The sequence below is a fragment of the Lissotriton helveticus genome, chromosome 4_1, assembly GCF_964261635.1.
Source record: "Lissotriton helveticus chromosome 4_1, aLisHel1.1, whole genome shotgun sequence".
Classification (NCBI taxonomy): domain Eukaryota; kingdom Metazoa; phylum Chordata; class Amphibia; order Caudata; family Salamandridae; genus Lissotriton; species Lissotriton helveticus.
The window spans coordinates 18,222,566-18,239,443 of record NC_136063.1 but is presented as its reverse complement, the minus strand read 5'-3'; positions in this window follow the sequence as shown (position 1 = coordinate 18,239,443).

Below are 16,878 nucleotides of genomic sequence, written 5' to 3'. Positions count from 1 at the left end.
CCTGTGATCCCTACCGCCTCCAGTCGGTGCAGAAGGATCTCATGTGAGACCGTATCAAAGGCAGCGCTGAGATCTAACAGAATCAGCGCTGCACTCTGACCGGCATCAAGGATCAACCTCAAGTGTTCAATAAAGGCGAGAAGGGCGGACTCAGTACTATGGCCAGGCCTGAATCCGTTTTGCGACGGATCCAGAATAATATTTTGGCTCATGTACTCTGAGAGAACATTATTGACATGGGCCTCAGCAATCTTGGCCATCCACGGGAGAAGGGAGATTGGCCTAAAGTTGAATAAATCTGTTTCTGCTTTCCTCAGAGACTATGGTATGGGTTCCATTTATCACAACAATTTGCGTTACAACATGCAAGGCATGTACAGGAGAGATGGTGTGCATTTTACAGATGAGGGGAATAGAGTTTTCCTCTTGAATATAAGGCTCTGCATTGGTACCTACTTGTAGGTACAAAAACACCCACATAACACAACAGCTCTTTTCAGAGCTAACTTACCTCTAAACACTCTACATTATTTTTTCCTCTATTTTTTTACACTGTTTTCCCCGTGGTGCGCTCAGGGTGTCCGTACCGGAGAGCGTACCCGGAAACGCACCCATCGCTTACCCCATGAAAATTTAAAAAAAAATAGTTTTTGGGCCCTTCAGGGTCCTTCTAAGCCTCCCTCAAAAAACCTAGGGGGTCAGGGGGTCTCTACCCTGCCCCCTATTAATCATTTCCCCCTTTCTTTTTTACCTCAGCTGTCTCGATTTTCCTGAGACACAAGATGGTAGACTGTCCGGACTGTTAAGAATGTTGACAGACATCATACAGCCAATCAGCTTTCCGCTCGCGCACTCCCATAGTGCGCCGGGTGCGCTCCCCGGTACGCGTACCGGTGAGCGCTCGAAGCGCGCCTATTAATATATATGTTTTTTTTAAGTTGCCTTTCATAAAAACCACAGGAGAAATGTCAAAGAAATATAGAAAAGGCCCTACTACATACCAGTACCTATCATTTTGCCAACTTTGATGTAATTCCATTCATCCGTTCAGGCTGTAGGCGTGTCTAAATGTCCTATGGAAAATTGCATGGGAAAAACACATTCGAAAGTATTGAAATTTAGAGCCAAACTAAATATTACTTTAGTTTTGAATTTCTGTATGATGAAGTTTGATTGGTTATGTATATATCTCAAATGAGAGGAAAACACGGCCATTTTTTAATACCCCAGTCTGAGGTACTTTTGAGAGAAAATTTGGCTGCTCAATTGCTGGACTTAGAATAACACATTACTAACTCTTCGACTTTCAAAAAGGTGAGTTGTTAATTTGTAAGGGGAACTATGTTGTACACTTTAAGATAATTTGGAAAATGTTTTCCATTTGTTATTTACAGTCCTTCTGTTATAAGTATTGTTTAAGATTGGCATCATCACATGCAGTGCTTTATATTTCTAGTTCCTGTCTGATACTATACACTGCCCAATTAATTTTAAAGAACGAAATACTTGATTAAGCTACTTTTATGTTATGTATTACTAAAAACGATAATTGAAAGTGATTACTTTTTTCTGCAATTTACAGCAAGAAATTTGAAATTAAAATGGAGGACAGCAAGGAAATTTCTTTTGAAATTACAACAACATATCTTGAAAATGAAAATGTCATGGATATTGAAAAAAACATTTCATCACAAGCAGAAGTTGACTTAAAAGATTTTTTGGATCAATCTCTAGATGAAGAATTAATTGAATGTTTGGATGAAATAGAATGCCAACAAACATCAATGAACAATTTTCATGAGTAGATTAAATATATGAATGAAGATGAAATACCAGATGAGGACATGCTACAAGTTCTATTAAATTATGAGAAATCTGAAAAATAAATTATTAATTACAAATTCAAAATTAGTTGACATATTTTTCATTTTTATTTCTAATTTATGAGGTAAAATCGAAGTGATTGTAGTATAATGAAATACTTGTAGTATAGAGTGCACAATTTTTATGTCACATAGTAAGTTTACTCATATTTACTGCCCTTCTCCCACTGTATTTTTACCAATGTATATTTGATATCTCTTCTTCATCTCATGCCTCCTTTCTCTCACTATCTGTCTCTGATACACCCTTTTGCCGCCATTTTGTGTAGTTTCAGTTACTGATATGCTACTTGGAAAAGGGTCCTGCTGGCCAGGTGTCAATTAAAGATTAGTGAGCATAGTCATCTCCTGTGTGGCCTTACTTCAAATGGGTTTCCTGTGAGTTTGGATATATATATATATATATTTTTTTTTTTTGTGACATTACATTATGTTTGACTTCGACATGCACTTGCACTTTAGCGTATTGGAACAAACATACAATAATAATATGCATGTTAGCAGCTCCCAGTGTGTAAAAGCAATGCCCGCTCCCAAAGGACTTTGGGGCTTCCCACACGGTCCCCAACGTGGCATATAGGCCCAGGGTGATGGGGTCACCGGGGAGAATAGAAATTAATCATAGGTGCTATTTTTTTTGTACTGTAAAATTAGGAGTTGCGTACCCAGCGTGGCGCTCAGCGCAGCCCTCTGGTGTGCACGTGTTGGCAGCACAACTTCTAACGTGTAGGGTGCGCAACTCCAGTGCGTTGGGTGCACGACGCCAAGCCCAAAAAAAGTAATATTTTTCAGATATACATCAAGCTTATGTGACATCAACTCTCCAAAGGCATCCTAACATGTAGGGTGCAGGACTCCAACACGTTGGGTGCGCGACTCCAAGCAAAAAAAAGTAATATTTTTCAGATATACATCAAGCTTATGTGTTTAGATCTTGGGTGGCTCTAAAAAGAGGCATTGTGTTTATTGAGAGATTTTTGTACCTATAAGTAAGTACCTATGCAGAGTCTCAAGTTGATATGAAATTACTGAAAGATTTCAAACATGTATCAGCTATACTACTAGCCAACATTGGAGGTGAAGCAGCATCAGTGGCAATCCGCCAGAAATGAAAAGAAACAGACATTACTGAGCAAACATATGAGCTTGCCAGAATCATTGAAAAATCCTATGAAGAATTAGGTAGAGATAGTTTGGGTGGGAAACCACTAAAACCACAATTAACGGAAAATCCTGAAAAAGTTTTTATTAAAAACAATCTCACTACTCCTAGAAAGAAGTGGGAAATAATAAACAGACACTTCCTAGAGAGAAGCGTTCTCAGTCCAGAGGAAGGTCTCCCCAACGGAGAGTTAGATCTCCTGAACAGAGAGGAAGATCTCCCCAACGGGAGCCCTCTGAAAAAAGATATAACCTTAGAAATAGGGATACTTTAAGAAAACCTGATAGATATCAAGATAATGATACAAGTCCCTCTCGATCTTTTCAGACTTCTTTGCAGAAATCAGAAAGAAGAAGACGGTCAGAACACAAAGAAGAACGCGTCAAATCCAAAGACAAAGAACCCGTTCACCAAAGTAAAAAAGCTCAATTTTCAAAGAAGAAGGTAGCAAGCATAAAAATTAAACATGCCAAGGATTCTGAGTAAACAACTCAAGAACGGGGAATGGGCTCAGACAATGCTAGACAGCGCAGCAGAAGTGACCATAGCTCGCAAGATCCTGATGGATCATCTGGAGACAGTGGACTTGAATGAATACATTCAAGTTGAAACTGCCGACACGAGGGTTAGTACACCTCACAAGTTATATGAAATAACACTCCGGATGGAGGGGGACATAACTAGAAAAAAAAAGCTCTCTTTTGGGACCAGCTTTCCAAGGGTTATGACATACTTCTAGCTGAAAAAGACTGGCCACCTGTTGTTGTTAGGGAGTGCCCGCACGGCGAAGAAATGATTATGCCAGCCTTCTCAAATCACATTCCAATTCATAAAAAATATACATATGCAAGGAAATGGGCTGTAGCTCAATCTCCAGCAATATATAAAAATCACGTAGGATGGGATGAGGACTCTCCTCACCACAAAATACAGTTAAAAAACCAACCTACTGCTCAGAGACAGTACCCTGTTAAACAGGAAGCTAAAAAACAAGTCAGGGAGATTTTAAATCAACTTGAATATCAAGGGGTGATTGAAGCATGCACCACATCCTTGAACAATCCTTTGTTTCCTGTCTCCAAACCAGACAATTCATAGCGTCTAGTTTTGGACTACAGACACCTAAACTACTGTTGTAAAACATTCGCAGTACAAAATGCACATAGTGCTGCACTGATGAATAACATCGTGCGCAAACAATATAAAACCACATTGGACATTTCAAATGGGTTTTTCTGTCAAAACCTTGCACCAGAAAGGAGACACCTGACCGCTTTCTCAATCTTGTGGACACAGCGACAATTTTGCCATCTCACCCAGGGATTCAAGAATAATCCAGGGTTATTTTCAGCCAGAGTAACGGAGTTACTACAAATGTACGACAGGGTATAAATTCAATTTTAAGATATCACGAATTGCCCACCTCAATGCCCTATTTTTAGGGTACGAGTTATCAAGTGAAGGCAAAAGCCTGGCAGCAAACTTTCTTGAGAAGTGTGCGCTGTTTCAACCGCCCAAAAACACTGAAAAACCTACAGTCAGTTTTAGGTTTCCTGAATTTCGATAGAACTTACGTTTTGAATTACGCAGAGAGGGTTAAACCTCTCTATGAACTAATCAAACCAGATTTCACACCAACTAATTGAACTCAAGCACACACAGAAATTCTGCGTTCAGTACAAACAGACATGTTAGCTAAAAAACAGTTACAGACACGTGAAAACGTTCGCAATCTAGTGATCCGTGTCATCCCAGGAAAATGCGGATTCACATACCTGACCTTTAATGAAGGTGAAAAGGTACCAATCGCTTACAAATCACACTTGTACAGACAAGCTGAAATGAAATTCTCATCAACAGAAAAAATTCTGACAGCGGTTCAAACTGCAGTAGCAAAAGAGAGAGCTATCGCACAGGGTAAACGTATAATTATCGTTACACCTGTAGCTGCCTTAGAGGCAGTGACAAGAGCTAGCATTCCCAATGCAAAAGCTATACATCCGAGATGGATTCAATAGGTTAACTCTCTTGCTGCAACAGACGTTGAATACCATTTTGACACTAATTTAAAGACACAAGAATTTCTCCAATACGAATATGAATGTCCTCTGCCGACTGAAATTCTGCCTCTGGAACATTACGGATGTATAATCTATACAGACGGATCAGCACAGCCCGCTATTGGGGGTAAACAAGCCTATTGTGCTGCGTGCGCGATTGTTGAAGGTCGCTGGCGCGAAGGCAAATTCAGACCTATGGTCACTAAAACTCAATCACTCGGGGACTGTACAGCTCAGCGAGCTGAACTACAGACTTTCAAGATGGCGCTTGAGAATACCGATCGCGAATTCCCCACACTAATAGTGTGCGATTCGTATTACTGCGTACAATCTTACAATGAGTATCTGCAGAACTGGGTTCAGAATGATTTCAAAGACGCAAAAGGTGGCACAATAAAGCATAAAATGCTTTGGGAACAAGTAGTTCTTTTACAAAAAGAACTATAAAAGACTCACCTGATTCAGTCATCAGCGTGATGGCGTTCACGTTGCAGGGAATTCATTGGCTGATAAAGCCGCAAAGGCAGCTGTACAGATGGCTTCCGTAGCTGCACTCACCAGGTCAAAAACAAAAATAGACAGCGAAATATTGCAAGCTGTCACTGCTACAGTCAAAGACAGTGGTAAGACACTCCAGAAAGGCTTTCCAGTAAAGTACTCATATATAACAGATGCAAACTCCGTTCCTTTTGCTCGAATCCCTGGAGTGAGGGATAGGGCAATCCCAAACATGGAACATAGGTTAGGACTAATTGTAGCAGCACATGAAGGGCTAGCATCTACACATGCGGGAATTTCTGCCACGGTGTCATTATTAAAACAGAGATACTGGTGGCCGCGCATGAGGAACCAAACTAGAAATTATGTTCTAGAATGTGAAATCTGCCAGAAAATAAAAGTTTCTACAGTGAAACGTCCTGCACAGACACCCCTATTGATTTCAGACAAACCACTAGTGTGTGTTTACCTGGACAACTGTGGTTCCTTAACTAGGGATGGCAACTATAAATATATTATGGTCGCAGTGGACTCCTGCACAAATTTCATTTGGATGTGGCCCTAGCGCTCGGCTGACGCCAGAACTGTTATAAAAGATTTGCTAGTCTTTATCGGCACATACGCAATTGGCACGCTACATTCTGACCAGGGTTCTGCATTTAGCTTTAGGGCTTACAAGGAGGCCATGGTCAGCTTGGGCGTTGCATTGCGGTATTCTAGTCCCTTCCATCACGAGGGTAATGCGGTAGTGGAAAGAAAAAACCGTGACATAAAGCAATCCATAACAGCCAAGGTATTAGGTTCGGGTGACGGGTGGGTCAAACATCTAATAAGTGTCCAACGTAGTCTTAATAATCTGCCAAGAAATTCTCTGGGTGGAGTCACTCCGTATGAACTACTGTTTGGTAATATAATCACTATCGGGGACCTCGATAGTCGAGCTCCGGCTGTGCCCCAGTTTCGTTTCCTCACCGGGAGGCCATTTCAGATTGTTTGTATTTTTACCGTGTCTCCTCCCAGACCCCGCCTCCCAGCTGACCCTCCCACGCTCCGACCCCTCCACTCTCCATTTATGTCGGATGTCCACACGCGCTACGGCCGCGCCGAAGGTGTGCCAAAGGTGAGCCCGTCTACGCCCGTCCGCGCCTGGACCGCGCCCAGCGCCAGTCCCCCTGGTTCCCTTAATGCCCAGCCCACTCGCATCACTTACGTTGCCACCACCCTCCTAGCCCTGAACCCCGGCCGTTCCCCCAACTGCGTCCAGGCCGCCCCTGGACACACCCATGGACCCTTCTCTTGCAACTCCTGCAAGTTCAACGGCACCGAAACCAACTCCTCCTCCACCAACACCAAACAGAGACCCGACACCAACCACCTAAAATGAATCCTGCTCAACACCTGCTCGGTCCACAAACACGCCATCGACCTCTGGAACCTACTAGACACCATCTCTCCGGACGTCGCCTTCCTAACAGAAACATGGATGAATGCTTCTTCAGCCCCAGACATCACCATCGCCATCCCGGAAGGATACAAGATCATCCGTAAGGACCGCATCAAGCAAACAGGAGGAGGCATCGCTATCGTCCATAAGAACTCCATCCACATCTCAACCAGCTCAGACGTCAACCTTGCCAGCGTCGAACACCTCCACTTCCAGATCCACACCGACCCCAAGACCACACTCAGAGGCATCCTCCTCTACCGGCCCCCAGGACCCCGTGCACAATTCAGTGACGACATCATTGACTTTATCACCCCACATGCCCTCCCCTCCGAGGACTACGTTCTATTGGGAGACCTCAATTTTCACCTGGAAAAGAGCAATGACAGCAGCGCCACCACCCTTCTGGACAACCTCGCCGACCTCGGACTCAAACAACTTGTCACTACCCCCACCCACATTGCAGGTCACACACTCGACCCTATCTTCACCTCCAGCAAAGATGTCTCATTCAGTCACACCACAGCTCTTCATTGGACGGACCACAGCTGCGTTCACTTTATCTACAATAAGTCCACAATCCACAACCATCCTCAACCCACCCTGCGAAGAAATTGGAACAAAATCACCATCGACCAGATCTCCTCATCGCTTCTCCTAAACCCCCCCGCCCACTCCTCAAATCCCGACCAAGCAGCAACTAACCTCACCCAATGGCTATCCAACAGCGCCGACATCCTAGCACCTTTGAAAAAACGTCAAATCAAACTAGGCAGCAAAAACGCCTCCTGGTTCAACAATGATCTTAAGAAATCGAAGAAACTCTGTCGCTCCCTCGAGAAGACCTGGAAAAAAGACCCAAACACCTGCACCAGGGACGCATTCAAAAACGCCACCCGCATACACCACCAACTAATCCGGTCTGCCAAGAAAGCCACATTCAAAGACCGACTAGACAACAACGCCCACAACAGCAAGGAATTATTCAACATCGTCAAAGAATTTACCAACCCATCAGCCAACTCCAACGACATCACCCCCTCCCAAGCCCTCTGCGACTCCCTAGCTTCCTTCTTCCACAACAAAATTGCAGACATCCACAACAGCTTCGACAACCGACCCGGAGACCAACCCACCCAACCTTCTGCAGGACCTTCACCCCCCTTGAACATCCTGAACGACTGGAACCCAATCTCCACTGAGGACACCATCCGCCTGATGAACTCCATCCACTCAGGATCCCCAACTGACCCATGCCCTCACCACATCTTTAACAAAGCAGACTCCATCATAGCACCACACCTCCGAGATGTCATCAACTGCTCCCTCAACTCCGCCACCTTCCCGGAAAGCTGGAAACACGCAGAACTCAGCGCCCTTCTGAAAAAACCCACAGCTGACCCCACCGAACTCAAAAACTACCGCCCCATCTCGCTTCTTCCATTCCCGGCCAAAGTCATCGAGAAAGCTGTCAACAACCAGCTCGCCGCCTTCCTCGAAACCAACAAATCCCTCGACTCCTCACAGTCCGGATTCCGAGCCAAACACAGCACTGAGACCGCACTCATCGCTGCAACAGACGACATCCGAACTCTACTGTACAACGGAGACACAGTCGCCCTCATCCTCCTCGACCTCTCCGCTGCCTTCGACACAGTCTGTCATAGCACCCTTCTACAGCGCCTCAGAAACGTCGGAATCCAAGGAAAAGCACTGGGATGGATCACATCGTTCCTCAATGGAACAACACAGAGAGTTCGCCTCCCACCATTCAAGTCAGAGGCCACTGAAGTCACCACAAGGATCATCTCTCAGCCCCACCCTCTTCAACGTATACATGAGCCCCCTTGCGACCATCGCTCGCAAACACAACCTCAACATTATCTCCTACGCTGACGACACTCAACTGATCCTCTCACTCACCAAAGACCCTAACACCGCCAAAACCAACTTACACGAAGGAATGAAAGAAGTAGCCGAGTGGATGAAGCACAGCCGTCTAAAACTGAACTCAGACAAAACAGAAGTCCTCATCTTAGGCACCTCCCCCTCCGTCTGGGATGACTCTTGGTGGCCAGAGGCTCTTGGAAAAGCACCGATCCCGACAGACCACGCACGGAACCTGGGCGTCATCCTGGACTCCTCACTCTCGATGACCAGACAAGTCAACGCCGTTTCATCATCTTGCTTCAACATTCTTCGCATGCTCAAAAAAACATTTCGCTGGATCCCCACCAAAACTCGTAAAACGGTCACCCACGCACTGGTCACGAGCCGCCTGGACTACGGAAACACCCTATACGCCGGTACCACCGCAAAACTCCAGAAAAAACTCCAACGCATCCAGAACGCTTCAGCCAGGCTCATACTAGACATCCCGCGTAAAGAACACATCTCTGGTCACCTGAAAAACCTACACTGGCTCCCCGTAAATAAAAAGATTACTTTCCGCCTCCTAACCCACGCACACAAAGCACTTTACGAACTTGGACCCGAATGCCTCAACACACGACTGTCCTTCTACACCCCCTCCCGTCAACTACGATCCTCCAACCAAGCCCTTGCCACTGTACCCCGCATCAACAGAACCACCATGGGAGGTAGATCCTTCTCTTACCTGGCAGCTAAAACTTGGAACTCTCTTCCTACTCACCTTCGCCTTACTCAGAACCACCTAGCATTCAGAAAGCAACTTAAAACCTGGATATTCGACAAGTAATTCCCCCACCCTTCCTCAAGCGCCTTGAGACCCTACGGGTATGTAGCGCGCTATATAAATCTTTTGACTTGACTTGACTTGACTTCAGTGGTAGAACAAAAACCCTTTGATATCAAAGAATGTTTCGCTGTTTTACAGGACTTAAATGAAACAAGAAGAAGTCTTAATAATACAATACAGAAACAAACGACCGCTGAAGGAAAACCACCTGTCCCAGCAAGACCTGTCTGGATTCCAAAGATTGGGGATCTAGTCAGAGAGAAAATTGCGGTAAAGAAGGAATTTGGGCCTTCTTACAGAAAAGCCAAACCTGTCTTGGCAATCCACGGAACAAGATCAGTAGTACTGCCGCCCCTTGCTGGTAAAAGGGAGAACAAAGTTGTGTCAATCGACCTGGTCAAACCACAATCATGTGGCCAATAATAAGTATTAGGCCCAGTGGACTCCCGAGAAGTAGCAGGTGTACAAATCTTGCTACAATCCAAGAGGTTCAAACTGAAAGACTTATCACATTTGATAAACCTGCAGTAAGAAAAGAAGGACTATGCAACAAAGCGATGGAACTTATGCTTCTGGATAACCAAATAACAGTTCATCAAGACACACCTATCTACACTGATGTGACATCTGACTACATAGATATGGTAAAAAGAGAAAAGGCTCCAGTGACTTCGAATAATCCTGAAGTTATCCCAACAATTGACAGAACTGCTTCTGGCTATTTCATAAACTTTGATACCTTTTCAGAAGATCCCAGTGAAATTGAAGAAACGCCAGGAAAAATAAAAACATTCAAAGAAAAGTTAACAGAGCTCTTTCATCAACTTGGAAAAACATATCTGGTATCACCATGGGTTGAATTTTGGATTGGGTTAGGTGCATGTTTTCTCCTGTTCTGGCTCATACTTGTGTTAAGCTTGGGAAGGATGATAGATGGAAAATATAGTTCTTTGGACACAGCAAGTCAGAAACTCAACTTGGTCCTGACACCTCACAAATCATCTCATCGTGAAAAAAGAGACCTGTCATCAGTGAAAATCACAGCCGTACCTATACCTGGTAGTATAGCATGGGACACTACTAACTATGACATTTATGGCCCGGTGGAACTGCTGAAGATTCTACACCAATTTAAGGTTTCTTTAAGTGACTTTGCATCACCCAGCATATTCAGTGATGATTGGGACTTTGAAGGTGTCAATAACATGATGTCTGATTAAGAAATGTCAGCAAAATTCACAGAACATGAATACTTACAAGGTTCATCAGATTATGAACAAATGTATTGTTTTAATCACTATGGTCATCATTATTTGCATAAATCTGCTAACCCTAGAAATGTTTTTACTTGCAATCAATGGGAACATTGTCCAACGCCACCAAAAGGCAGCTCGAAAACATTTTATGTGAAATTTCAATACTTCTCAGGGTATAATGTTACCAATCCAGCAACGTTTCATTTTAGAAATAAAAGTAAGACAGGAATGAAAACAATGTTGACAACACTAAACACATTTATTCTGCAAACTTTTATGCTCAAGTGTCTACATTGGGTTTTGACTTTTGAAACGACAACATTGAGACGAAGACCGTCTAGGGTACAAAAGATTGGCAGGTGCAAGGTTTAGAAGCATTATTCAGAGCCTGCATAATACCAGAACAAATAATGTTCTTAAATGACACTGTTCAACAAACATCTTGTCTTGGCATTGCTAAGATAAAAGATTTAAACAAACCGTCTATACCTAATCCCATACCCGACAGTAATAACAATACTGATAAGGACTTAGACGTATCCCACATTTTAAAACAAAACAGAACTGATCCTGACTGGAAAAAATTGTTAATCTGGCCCACAGACACTAATAACTGTCGAGATAGATTCCTGAACAAAACACAGGGGTTCAAAATGAACAGGCCAGATCCGAGATACTCCCAGAGACAACATTGAGGGATAGTAACTACTTATAGTGTAGGGAAGCTATGCCTTGAATGGCTACAGATATCTACACTCTCGGAGATTAAACAACACTTATCTTTACTTAAAGAAGGCAATGATTTGCGAGATTTCTTACTGGGACCTCGCAAACCACGTCAAAAACGTTTCATATACGCCGATATATACGCTGGGTGCAACAAAGCTTGGAAAGTAACGCAAATGGAAACTGCAGAAAAGATACGAGAAGTTGATCGTATTAATTTAGAGAAAAGTCTCTCTGTAGTGGACAATGGGTTAACGACTCTGTCCTCCAGAATTTATTCTTTGGACAACATTGTATCTTCTGCCATTGACATAATAGAGCAGGACTTGCTAATGCTACAACATGGCCAGTCCCAATTATGTTCTATCATGCAGTTAGGCTGGACGTTGCAAAGTCTGCATTCAGGCTACGTGCCTTGGCGTCTAATCAACACAACGTCATTGTTTTCTATATTTAACCTTACAGATAAACAAATCTCTTTGGCACAAAAAGGAGCAGACTATACGGTGCTGAACATTGAAAAACTGGAAAGGTTGCCATTGACAGTTTCTGAGAAACCTGTCACTGAATGGATAATTCATGGCACCATAACAATACCGGTGACGATTTTCCAATTTCAGTATTGTCTACAGCATATACCAGCGGGCCTGTATGAAAGGTTGGCTAAAGAATACATTAAGTCAACGTGGACTTTACCTTACACACACAAATGTTGGAATAGGGGAACAGAGGTATTCCTTAGTGGTAATAATTGTAAAAATTCACTAAGTGGTACACTTTTGTGCCAAGGTATTAATTTACATGGAGCCTGCGATGGTTCTGCAAATAACCTCTCATGCCACCTGCACGGAACTCCCTCCTCAGTAATAGAACCAATTTTCAGACAGCTATCCAATGGCAGCTACGTTTTATTGAATGATCACAGCTGCTGTGGCATGTTGCCAGGAAAACGTTATCTCGTTAGTGTGTCCTCCAGGGTTACTTGTTGTATGCAAGTATTGTATCCAAGGAGCAAGTCAGACAGAGGGACGGCGATATGGCCTTCACTGAATAAATGAAAGCCATTTGTTTGCAAAAAACTGTGCCACTGACCTCGTCTAGAGAAATGTATGATCTGCAAGTCGCAAGGACTTCGGCAGAGATACATGCACTATTATCAACAAATTGTCCTACGCATTTTGTAGAAATGTTGAGCCAAATCTTAAACATGTCTGATGCCAGCAGAATCGCACATGTATTTAAGACATTTTTTTCTGGACTGTTAGCAACTTTTGAAGCGGTCCTAGGCCTTTTTCCAAATTTCGTACACTCTGTGTTCGGCGGACTACCTCTCATCTTGGGACTCGTAGCTGGGATACTCTTTTTATTTCTCCTGCTTCGATATGGCAAGTCCGGCGAACAAAGATACCCAGATATCCATGGAAGAAGCCCTCCGTGCAATGAGGTATCGTGAGCGGATAACACAGATTCTTGGCTTTGCTCGTTTAAGAGACCTGAACACCACATGGTTTCTTTCGTTTAGACCAATCTGGCAAGATTGCATCTTACCTGTTCTGCGATGCCTGCTTTGCGGAGAAGAATTTGTGTTAGACATCTGTCTTACACTTCCATCAGTACTGCCATCGGATGTTATCGCTTTGCTAGGTCCTGTAACGGCTCATGCGTCGTGTTGCCTACAACGGCTGCCATTTCTGATGACGGCATTCATTGAGGTCTCACCGGCAAGTTTAACTACGGGTGAGGTACGAGAAACTACAGGTATACAGGTAACATCGACTGCTGACGTTGCTTATGCTTCCTACGCTGACGGCAATGATCCACACCTATGCACATTTGATCAAGTAGTTCCACTTTCGCTACTACGGTAGACAGCTTCTTTGCCAGCCTCGATGATCTGATGTTTTCTCGTGACTCTGAGAATAACTTTTGATAATATTGACATGGTGTTCCCTGAACTCTGAAATTCGTCCTTCATTTTCCAAAACAAACACTCCGGCTTACAAACTTTTCTACAAATGCAACTTTTGAACTATTCATAGAGAACAAGATTTCTTTATAGAACTTCCTACTGACAATATTTTGGCCTACCCATCATAACACAATGGTTTCAAATATTATGCTATGGAATGGTCTCAATTTTATTTTTATTTTCTGTACAGACTTAAGAGACATTTCATGAATGTATATTTTCATTTTGCTTTGTAAATATTTGAAGGTATGCTTTCTTATTAGCTCATACAGTGTACTTTCACTTTTGTTTTTTCATGTAAACAAGCCTTTTCAAATGCAAATTTGTATTTTGGGTGGGATTGTGAACACTTACTTTAGATTTGATCAGTGCTTATAGATCTAGTTTTATTGAACTTAAGATCGTGGAGTGGGTGTTGTAAACAAATCTAGGACCCTAGTGTAACTTTTCCCGATTCATGCCCTTATATAGGTATACTTTACCCTATCCTTATATAGGCATATAAATCATTACCATATTTGGCCTGAACCTTACAGCCCAAATACGGCAAGGCTACTTCCACTAAGTTCCGAGAATTCACAACGATTTCATGTAGAAACTCGCCTTCAGCAGCTAGGATCTTCCCCCTACTTGAATATTAAGTTATTAAGTTATCCAAGAAATCTAGGAATTGAACCTTTGAGTGACGTTATTAAGTCCAATCATGCGTCAAACTCGGTACCTTCATGGTATAAATATGCCTACATTTGTCCAAACTAACAAACGGTGGTTCTTGGAGCAGATGGACTAACTACTTGCCCGCCGCCCTGCAGCAGCAAGTTCCGAAGGAAGCCGACCCTCCAGCAGACGCACTGAGAAATGCTGTTTCTTCTCTTGCCGAGAAATCCAGCTCCAGTGTTTCCAGCTTACCCTTGCGGGTATCTGGGAGATTGAGTCCTGAGAGAGAGATACAAGACCTCCTTCATTCTAAACCAAGGTACAGAGCTGATTAGACCCTTAGAGAATTCTTGATTAGACTCTTGGCAGATTCTAGGCAAAGAATACTAAACTTAAAACTACTCCTAAACTTATTTCTTCCCTTGTGCTAGGCTTAGGTCAGGTACACCGGGATAGGCATATTTTAGAAGCACCAGTTGAGTACTTTTAGCCATCTCTTTCATCATTGTATGTATTTTATGCATTTTATGTATTTAAAGCAACTTATGGCTTAGAAACCTTATCATGCTTTTACAGTACTACTTTATAATACTGTTTGTATTATATGCCTTGTACTTTATAACCAGCATTACTATTGTAGCAGTACATATCTCATGCTTAAGATAGAAAACTGTTCAATAAATACCTTTTATTGAAAACGCCTGTCTCCCTAATTTCTCAGCAACTCTGGTGAAACTAAGTATACATGATTGACTGAGTAAAATAGTTATCTATTGTTTCCACGACTCTGAAGATTGACTTTTTATTCTTGGGAAACAAAGTTGTCATGTTATATGGTTGTCAGAAACTAATCCCTTCTTGTACTTTCGAGAAAGTTTCTAGTGACCTCTGAGCTAGCTGGCACACACATAATTAAGTCTAATATATTCGGCAGAGACCTAGTTGACCTTATTCCTACATCTAAACTGCAGTATATATTATTCCAATGCGCAGAGCCTATTGGGAATATAGGAACTACACTACAGGATATGGACTGCTTCAACCTCCTATGCATTATGCATGTAGTGCTCTTACCACCTTGAGACTTGTGTTTCAGGTCTACAATGCACCAGTGTCAGCATTCTTATTTCCTTACCAAGAGCTTGCGCAGGAACAGAGATGCCAACTCCCCCTCAAGAATGCCTCCAAGACCAATAAGTAAACTTGATCCCTAAAACACTCAAAAGTGGGAAGGGAGAGTGGAGAAAATAATACATCAAGAAGAGACTGGTCCTGAGCTTGTCCTCTTCCACTCGTCTACCATTTCTTATTTCAGCAGATCGAATTTCATGAAGAGAATCTATAATGCAAATAACAGGAAAAGAATGTTAACCTATTCTACTCTTTTCCTAGTACCTTTCTTTCCCTTGGAGTCACTACCTACCCCAAGCCTTAGGAAACTGTGCCTCTCCTCTATAGGAAACTGTACCTCTCCTCTATTTTTCCGAGTAACTCTTCTCAGATTATGTGTATTCTCTGAACCATGTAATTACCTAAAATACACAACTCCAGTAAGTACAGTGAATAATTCTTCTAATCTTTTCTATTTTCTAGTCTTCTACTAAACATATTTCTTAATGGTTCTGGTGTTTCTTTTAATTATTCTTCTGTATGTACATCCATGCAAAACACTAGGCTTCCCTAATTTGGTACTGACTAATGCTCACTGTGTCTTCCTTTTATGTCTTTCAGGAATAGGCTCATATTGGTTCTGGTAAGTATTCTTGGTTTCTATTTTCGTTCTTTTCCTCGAACTATTTGCCTTTCACTAATTTCATGTATTTTCTTTTGTTTCCTCTTAGGTTGAAGACAACACTAGAATTCAGGTAAGACGTATTTACACTTTTTACACTGTCATTATCAGTTTCTCTACAATTCTCATAGCTTGCTATTTCAGTCATTTCAAATAGACTTAGCTCTGTAGTCTGTTTTCTTGATGGTAGGTGGCGCTGGACTCAGCAGCTCAGATTTCGGCGGTGACGAGATTTTCCTGACGTACTTCAAACGGTGAGTAACTTCCCCTTACACTATCTCTTAGAATTTATCACTATCACTCAAGACACTATGGGGGCAAGGAACCGGACGAGAACCCGACGATAAGTATTTCCTAAATTCAACTTTGACGCGAACCTTTTTCTCCGCTGCTAACTCCGGGAACTACTTCAGTGAAGTGCGCAAAAGGTGGTGAGCTCGAGCTTCACATTAACGTTGAGGCACATGTGGACAAATAGACTAGAACGCCACTAGAACTTAGAGGTGGCGTCCATCTTGAGGTTTTGGTTCGAGTTAAGTGAAGTTTTGCATTTCTGACCTTGCTCCCTCCAAGTCAAAGCGCCAACACAGGCTCTTGTCACTTGTGGAGTTCTGACATCCAGTCAGTATCCATACACCCTATCGCTGCTGGAGCAATCCTATAGTGATCAGTTCAGCACCATGTACTACTCCATTCACTGGAGTAAAAGTGA